Raw genomic sequence first — 9,664 nt, 5'->3', positions numbered from 1 at the left:
ATATAGGTGAAGAACCTGAGATATCTAAACCTTTTACTCCAACATCGGGGTTCATCTCTCCAACTTCTAGTGGTCCTAATTCACCTAGGGTAGAAAGAGTAATCACCGAAAATCTACCTTCTGGTTTGATAACTATTGAAGAACTTGCTCCGGAAGAAGAAGTGGGCATCCCTATCCCTGAAAATCAACCTGTTATTGATCTAAGGGAGTGTGAATCAATTTTTTACAGTCCACCTAGAAGTACTACTTGGTATCTTTCTTTGACTAATTATTTGGAAAACTCAGTGTTAAGTTTTTCACCACCTCATGCTCCTTATCACCCTAGAGGTTTTTATACTCCCGTAAATATGTCCAGTCAGTCATCCATGTTTACTCAATCGCCTGAATCTTTTTTGTACGACGGTCCTTCTGTTCCCTCTGGGTATCAGTCACTTTCTTGTACTTTTTCGAGAGCATCTCCTCAACCTATTGAACAAGGGTTATTCACTGGAAGCAATGGTGCAAAGCCGTTGAGCGTAGAAGACATTCTTATGATGTCAGGTTCTATTCCCAATTCTCAACCTCAAGGTGGCCAGTTACCACCTCGAGGGCAGCCTCAATTAACGCCTGGGGGGCAACCTCAAGGTACACAATTTGCATCTGGGGGGCAACCTCAAGGACAGTACGTGCCTATGGTACAATACGTTCCTCAAGGTCAACCCCAAACTCAATATGTACCCCAAGGTAAACCTTAGTATCAATTTATACCTCAAGGTCAACCCCAATATCAGTATGTGCCTCAGGGGTATCTACCCCAAGGTCAGTACTCGAACCCTACCCTCAACCCGATTATGGTCCTCAATATTCTCAACCTGTTATGGGTCAGTACCCCAGAATGAACATAGTGTGGGATCCATCTCAAACTCAACAGGTGTTGCAGCCAAGTGTACAGTTGTCATCTCAAACTGGACAACCCTTAGTTTCTGGTTCATTTCCAGCAACCAGTCTAGTCTAACATTCAAACTTCTGTACCTTCGATAGTTTCACAGTCTGGGCCTAATGTGCCTCGTACTCCATCTCAAATGACTGCTGCAACTGCCGCAACGTCTGTTCAATCTACCCTACCTACTTCTAGAGTATCGACAGCTCCGATTTCTACTATTCCTGTATCTACTCCTCAGACATCTTTACCACCGTCTGGATCCACGACTCAAACTACGGTTCAGATGCCTGTAGGACAACCTGGTTTAAGTACGGTTGTCACAAGTCAACCTCAATTCACCTATCAATCGTACCAGGGATAGTACCAATTTGGTCCTGTTGTCCAGCAGCCAGTTTATCAGTATCAACCGTATCCTGGGTACACTTATCAACAACCTCAACAACCCCAGTACGGTCCGGTTAATCCTGGTTTTTTGGGAGGATACAAGATCCCGAACGCGATTCCTATTCCTAGTTATCCCGGATATCCTCCTCCTGGGGCTAGTCTCATGACCCAGAGTTTTAGGGATCCTAATCGGCAGTTACCATTTATCGCAACTTTGGAATTACCTGATTTTTCATGCCTAACGAACGATCCAATCAATTATCTTCTGTTTTGGCCGCCAATGCCGAATAAGTTGCCCAGTGACATTCCCAAGTTCGAAGGTAAATCTGGAGAGGACCCGTCGAACCATGTGATGACTTACCACCTCTAGTGTGCGTCTAACTCCATCACAGATGATTCGATCCGTCTTAGACTTTTCCAGCGCACTCTAATTGGTCTCGCGGCCAAGTGATACATTGAGTTAACGTGAGGCACTTTTTATAATTTCAGTCGGTTAGCTACCTCGTTTTTAACTCATTTTCAGTTGCCAGACAGATATGACAATGGCACGGAACTGTTAACTTCACTAAAACAATCGACATCCACGTACTTTTTAGATCATATTCATGAGTGGAGACGTCGACGACGTTTAGTGAAGGTATTTATTCCGGATCAAATCTTGGCTGAGTGGTTTGTAAAATCTTTGTTACCAAGGATCACTGAAGAAGTTTCTAAAGCTGGAGTTGTTACCGAGGAGCAAGTGATTGCTCAAGCACAGTACCTCGACTTGGTCTATACTCGGTCAGGTACGTTACACGAAAAGATCCCCGATCTTCCCAAGTCAAATCAAATCACTGCAGTTCCTTCGGGATCTCATGCCACTGACGGTATGATTGGTACTGTTAACACTAAAAGTAAGAAGAAGTCTTCCAAGAATTCTTCTCCTATCATAACCTTGCCTGATTCCCCGACAGGAGATTCTTCTGCAGAGGTTTCCGCCGATATTCACGTTGTAGAGTCATCTACGGCTAAATCAAAATCCGGTGGGAAGAAGAAAGGAAAGAAGAAGAATAAAACGGACAAAATTTCAAAAGAGAAATCTGAAAAGGCGGAATCCAATGACGAAAAGCGCAAACCTCGTTATCCATGTCTCATTTGTGACGAAGAACATTTTACAAGAGACTGCCCTCATCGAGCAGAGGTTGCGAAGATCGTCAAATGTTCCCAAACTCCTACTGTTTTGAAGGATCCATTTCCAAATCAATATAGCAAGATGATAGGTTCTTCCTCGGGTGCCAATGAAGAACCCATATTGATGATGTCCCATGTAAGGATTGCGACTCGATCGCAAGATTATGGCAGTAAAAGTCCTATTGATCTTAAAGAAGAAGAATCTTCTCATTCTAATCCATCAACCTCAGTTCCCGGTTCCGATCCACTACAAATCGAGAAACCTAATCCAGACTTAGTAATCAAACCGCCCGCCAAGGGTATACTTCGAAAGTCAGCTTTCAATCCACATGCGAGAGCGGCTTAGAATTATAACATTGTTGAGGATTTAACTGTTTCACCCTCAACAATGTCAGCTTTGGAAGTGCTGCAATCATGCCCAGCACAACGTAAATTACTTTTGTCGGCTATAGGAGATGTTGATTTTCAGGACCCGAACCTAATAATATTTGATCTAGAAAATAGTACACCACGCTTGCCTCATCAAATGGCTTTCCAGATCCCAGTGATAGTCAGAAACAGGCCTATTCATTAGACTGTAATTGATGAAGGAGCTTCAACGTGTATTATGTCAATACAGTGTTGGAGATCGCTTGGTTCTCCTTCACTAAATCAATCCCCGACAATTCTTAAGGCCTTTGATGGCCGTGGGTTTCATCCTTTTCGCATTCTATAGGATTTGCCTATAGGGGTTGAAGGAAAAATCGTTAGTCTAGATGTGGAGGTGGTTGACGCCCCTCTAGACTACAACCTTCTCTTGGGTCGAAGTTGGTCTTACGCTATGACAGCGGTCGTTTCATCGGTCTTTCGAGTCATAAAGTTTCCACATAATGGAAAGATCGTAACAATAGACCAGCTGTCTTACTTTTCATCCGACCCAGCCTCTTCGGAGAGTATTCAGCATGTCGGTAAAACGACTATCCCATATAAGGATGTTGGAGTAGGATTAGTTAAAGATGCCGGTTTACTGGGAACTTTTCCTTTTCCTCGGATCAACGCCTCATCTTCATTTGCAACTATTCATATGATTACATCAGACACTATTTTTTATGACGATCCTTGGATCGTTCTTTCTGAATCTGAAATAGACTCATTTGGTAATTCCATGCCTTTGAGTCCATATGAAACTGCCTATGAAGCCATGCAGTCTTTTGCCGACCCGTGTTCAACCGAAAATGACTTCATGAATGTGGTCTGTGAGGAATCACTTTTCACATAAACCTCGGATTTAACTACGCTTTCTGACCTTGTTCACTCTGATGAGAAAATTCGTGAAATCCTATGTGTAGATGATTTACCATGGGAAGATCTCCATCACAGATCTTCATTTTTACCTGAGGATGATCGTTTTGAAAATGATTTCTCATCAATCTTTACAACTGAATATATCAAGGAACCTCAGAATCTAATGAAACATCCCGATTCAAAATTAAATTTGGGAAACATCTCTCGAACTATTCCCATTGACATTTCGGTTAAGCCCGGAATTGTTGAGAACATTCATATAGGTGCCTTGTGTACATATGACGAAATTCAATTATATAAGGCCCTATTTCAAGAATTCCGCGACGTGTTTGCCTGGTCCTATGAGGAAATGCCAGGAATTGATCCCGCGATTGTTGTTCATGAGATCAAAACTTACCCGGATGCTAAACCCATCCGGCAACGTTTGCGTCATATTCACCCACGAAAAGCTGCTGCAATTAAAGCAGAAGTTGAAAAACTGTTGAAAGCAAGTTTCATTTATCTGATCCCGCTAACGGATTGGGTATCAAATATTGTTCCGGTTAACAAAAAACAGGGAACAATAAGAATATGCATCGACTATAGGGATATTAATCGAGCCTGTCCAAAGGAAAACTACCCAACTCCCTATATCGATCAAATCATTGATGATTGTGCCGGAAACAAAATATTTTCCTTTATGGACGGTTTTTCCGGATACAATCAAATCAATATTCTACCTGCTGATCAACCAAAAACGGCTTTCATTTGTCCATGAGGGACATTTGCTTATTGCAAATTACCTTTTGGGCTTAAGAATGCCGGAGCAACTTTTCAAAGGGCGATGTCTTATGCGTTTCATGACATCAAGCACATTGTGCAACCCTATCTCGATGACTTTCCTGCTCATTCATTACATCGAGCTGATCACCTCGTCCATTTACGAACAATCTTTATGAGGTGTAGGCATTATCGTATTCAGTTGAACCCACACAAATGTGTCTTCTATATAGAAACGGGTCGATTGCTGGGATTTGTAGTTACGAAAGCGGGAATTCGCGTTGATCCCTTGAAGGTCGAAGCTATCATCAATTTGCCTCCTCCTTCAAGTCTTCGCCAATTCCAAAGTTTGCAGGGGAAAGCAAACTTTTTACGACGATTCATTCCTAACTACGCCAAGGTTACAAAGGGTTTTACACGGTTGTTGAAACAGAACACTCAATTTTCTTGGGATGAGATACCTCAGAAATCTTTTGATGCACTCAAACACGCATTGACCCATGCACCATTGTTGCATCCTCCCAACTACAACCAGGATTACTTCTTGTATCTCGCTGCCTCCCATTCCACCATTGGAATGGTCTTAGTTCAGGAAGATGAATTCAGAACGCAACATGTGATATATTACCTTAGTCGAACGTTAAATCCAACTGAGCTAAAATACTCACACGTGGAGAAATTGGCATTGGCAGCCGTTCAAGCTGTCCAACGTTTTCATCACTACATTTTACTACGTAAAACTACGGTAATTTCGGATTGTAATCCTATGATCTACATTTTTACCAAACAATTTCTAGGGGGCAAGTACTCTAAATGGATCGTTATCCTGCAGGAGTTCGACTTGGAGTTTGAGAAATCTAAGTCTAAGAAATATTTAGTTTTTGCAGAATTAATGTGTGACTTCCCACGTGCTGACACGGAAACTGTGGCAGAGGAGCCCCTTGCTGACGAATCTTTATTTCTAATCAACACTTTAGATCCATGTTATGGGGATATCATCACCTATCTCCAGACCCAATCCTTTCGGCCAGAAATTTCAAGGTCGAAATATGGAAAATTCAATTCCAGTCCCAACAATTCAAAATTATTTGAGATACTCTTTATCGCCGTGGGGCGGACTCTATTTTTCGACGTTGCTTAACTCACGAAGAGGCTGAGAGGGTCTTAAATGACTGTCACTCTGGAGCATGTGGTGGTCATACGTCTGGGTATGCCACAGCCCAAAAGATATTGCGCGTTGGCTATTTCTGGCCGTCCTTGTTTAAAGATTGTATTATGTCGGTCCGAAAATGCCACAACTGCAAGATTTTTTATCGTAAGATGCGCACTCCACCCGCTCCTCTCCACCCTATAATTGTCCTTGGTCCTTTTGCCAAATGGGTATCGATTTTATTACATGTAACACTCACTCAGCCGGGGGGCATACGTATATCATCCTTGCGGTAGATTATTTTACTAAGTGGGCCGAGGCGATGCCTACATTCGAGGCAGACGGCAAGACAGCTGCAATTTTCGTGTTCAATCATATAGTTGCTAGGTTTGGTGTCCCACAAGCGATAATCACTGATCATGGGCGTCATTTTTGAAACGTTATGATGACTGAACTTACAGGCCAGCTTGGTTTACGTCACGATAGTTCAACTCCTTATTATCCACAAGCAAATGGTCTGATTGAATCCATCAACAAAGTTTTAGTTATCATGATCCGACGAATCAAAATTTAGCAGACCCGGGGTAATAAATTCTCACCCAACCTGTAATACACAATCATTCTTCATTGGAGATATTAGTGGTCTAATTTTCTAGATATAATCACAATGATAACTTCAATAAAAATGTATAGAACTAAACCTTATCCCAAAATGCGGGAGAACACTTTCAGGGCAGGAGATAATTTCGAGTAGTCCTCATACTTGTCCTTATATCTAGCATGAACCCTTATATCCACCATGATCGTAAAGGAGATGGATAATCTCCAAGCTACTTAAAAAAGTCTAAACTTCTTGATGATCATGCTTTTAGTGACAAGGACATCATGATGAACGTCTCAAATTAGACCTGATACTCCTTACCTAACATTAACTACACAAATTAATTTAGAGGCATACTTTGTCTAGAGGGTTAATACACTTCACAAGATATCAATTCTAAGTTAGTATTTTGATAATACATAAGATTACATCAATATCAAATTCAATGACAAGAAAAATCATCTTCAAATGGGTACCATGTTAATAATCGTAAGTCCTGTAATATGTACATTTGTTTGCAGATTAAGGATATCTTACATGAACATCACTATTGATTCATTTGAAAAAGGGAAATCATGAATTTTGTGGGCTATTGGTGTGTGTGTAACTCGTCAAACACCTCCAATAAGGTTATTGTTATTAGCTACAAATTTAAAGCTATGACAAAGATTTGACTCCTTCAACATATTGTTTGTTTACTGATGAAGTTCAATATTTGACACCTTCAATACAATTTCACAATAGATATTCCATCAGACAACAACAATTAAAATTTACTTGTATTATAGAATTTATAATAGACAATCAAAATTATAGTGTTGTTCATTCTCACAATCTCCTTATTTAAGTCTAGACTTTCCACTGCCCATTTATTCTATGGAGCCGAGAATACTTATTCTCTATACCAGTAGCTAATACTAATGCTCTGAATTGAGGACAAATAGGGAAAGAAATTTATGTTATAAATGTAAATAGAATTCATATTATAGTCTATACCTGTTCTACAATATCAATTGAGACGAAATATGGAATTTCAAGCCTGCAATGTTTGGCGTTGCCAGGTTCTCAAAGGTTGCAGTGAAGCCAATGAATAGCCCAATGAAAATGGTGAACTCCATTTGAGGTCTAGGTACTAAAAATTTTCTACCTTTGTTCTAGATCTCCGTTCCTGTGAGAACAAATCATTTTACATAATTATTATGTTTATACACAATGTAAAACTCTGAGGACCAAGCCTTTAGACACACTACAACAAAACCAGCGATTAGCGTCCCTTTTTACTTCTTTTTTTGCATCTAGAGCCCATTTTTGGTGCTATTTGCATCCATTTATCAAATATGGTGCAAAACTTGACACAAAATTTGCATCAAGTTTTGCACCAAATCTTACACCAAGTTTAGCACCAGGTATTGCAATAGGTTTTGCACCACGTTTTGCACCAAATTTTATGCCAAGTTTTGTGTCATCCTTTACACCAGGTTTTGTTCCAGGTTTTGCATCAAGTTTGGCACCTAATTTTGTTTGACATACTTTTGCATCCTCATTTGCATCCACTTTTTGCACCTACACTTGCATCAACTTTTGCATCGACTTTTGCATCCTTTTTTGCATCCTTTTTTAAATCATTTTTTGCATCCATTTTTTCATCCATTTGTGCATCCCTTTTGCGCCAAGTTTTACATCGAGTTTTGTGTCTAGTTTTGCATAAAATTTTGCATCTACTTTTGTTGCATCCACTTTTCCCTCTTGTTTGGCATCCATATTTACATCCTCTTTTGCATCTATTATTGTACCCACTATTGCATCTAATATTTTTGTGCCACAATTAGCGCCTAGTTTGGCACCTCCTTTTGCACCCACTTTTGATTATAATTTTGCATCCACGTTTGCATCCTCATTTGCGTCTAGGTTTTCATCAACTACTACATCTATTTTTGCATCCCTTTTTGTATCCAATTTTGGACCGGGATTTGCATCGGGTTTTGTGTCTCGTTTTGCATCGACTTCTATTGCATCCACTTTTGCACACAATTTTACATCCACTATTGCACCCATTTTAAATTTAACTTTTTGCATCCCTTTTTACATCTTCATTTGCATCATACTTTGATTCTTTTTTTGCATCTATCATTACATCCACTTTTGTTATGCCACAATTTGCACCATGTTTTGCACTCACTGTTGTATCCACGTTTGCTTCCAATTTTGCATCCATGTTCACATCCTCTTTTGCATCAAATATTGCATCTATTTTTGCATCCACTTTTATATCAGGTTTATGCATTCGGTTTTGCATCTCATTTTGTATCTACTTTTGCATCTACTTACATTATATCCATTTTTTGCATCCAATTTTGTTTTGCCTGTTGCATCAATGTCTGCTTCCACTTTTACATCCATTTCTGCATCTTATTTTGCATATTTTTTGTCTATTGTTACATCCACTTTTGTTTCACCATATCTTACGCCTACCATTGCAACCACATTTTCTTCCACGTTTGCATCCACTTTTGTTTCATCCATTTTTGCATATACTTTTGTTTCCGTTGTTGCATCCACATTTGTTTCACCACAATTTGTGCCAAGTTTTACACCTACCATTGGACCCATGTTCACTTCCACTTTTGCCTTCATGGTTGCATCCAAGTTTGCATTGACAACTGCATCTACTTTTGCATCCACTTTTGTGTCAGGTTTTTCATGTTGTTGTGCATCTACTTATGTTGTATCCACTTTTCATCCAATTTTACTTCTATTGTTGCCCCCATTTCTATGTTCGCTTTTGCATCCCTTTTCCAACACTCATCATATTTTCTGCATTGATGATATCCCTTATGGCATTGACAATTATGAACAATTGATGACAATGTCAATAATATTGACAATGATGAAAATGAAGATGATGGCGATGACATGAATTGTGATTATGATGATAAAGACGATAGTGGTTACAATGACAATGATGATGATGGCAATGATTATGATGATGACGATGCTAATGACGTTGGCGAATCTTCCCAATTTTAGATGTTGCCATTGTCATAATCATAAGCATTATCTTTGGTGTCATGATCATCATTTTCATCTAGGTCATCATCAAAAACAATAATGGCATGAATGATGATGATGCATGATTACAACAATGTCGATAGAAATTACATTAATGATGATGATGGGGATGATAAAAATGACAATGACGATGATAATGGTGGTGATGATGATCATCATCGATCATCTGTCAAAAATAGAGTTGTTATTTCTCTTACGTATATCAATGTGTCCTAAACAACCCTTTTCTAGCACTGATCACATTTTTTGGGTTGATGATATTTCTTACAACATCTACAATTATGAACAATTGCAAACAATGTCCATAATGATGATGATGATGGCA

This window comes from Pinus tabuliformis, chromosome 3_2 (assembly GCF_031772625.1).
Source record: "Pinus tabuliformis cultivar Carrire ecotype Pingquan chromosome 3_2, CPIR1, whole genome shotgun sequence".
NCBI lineage: Eukaryota > Viridiplantae > Streptophyta > Pinopsida > Pinales > Pinaceae > Pinus > Pinus tabuliformis.
This window is presented reverse-complemented; position numbering follows the sequence as displayed.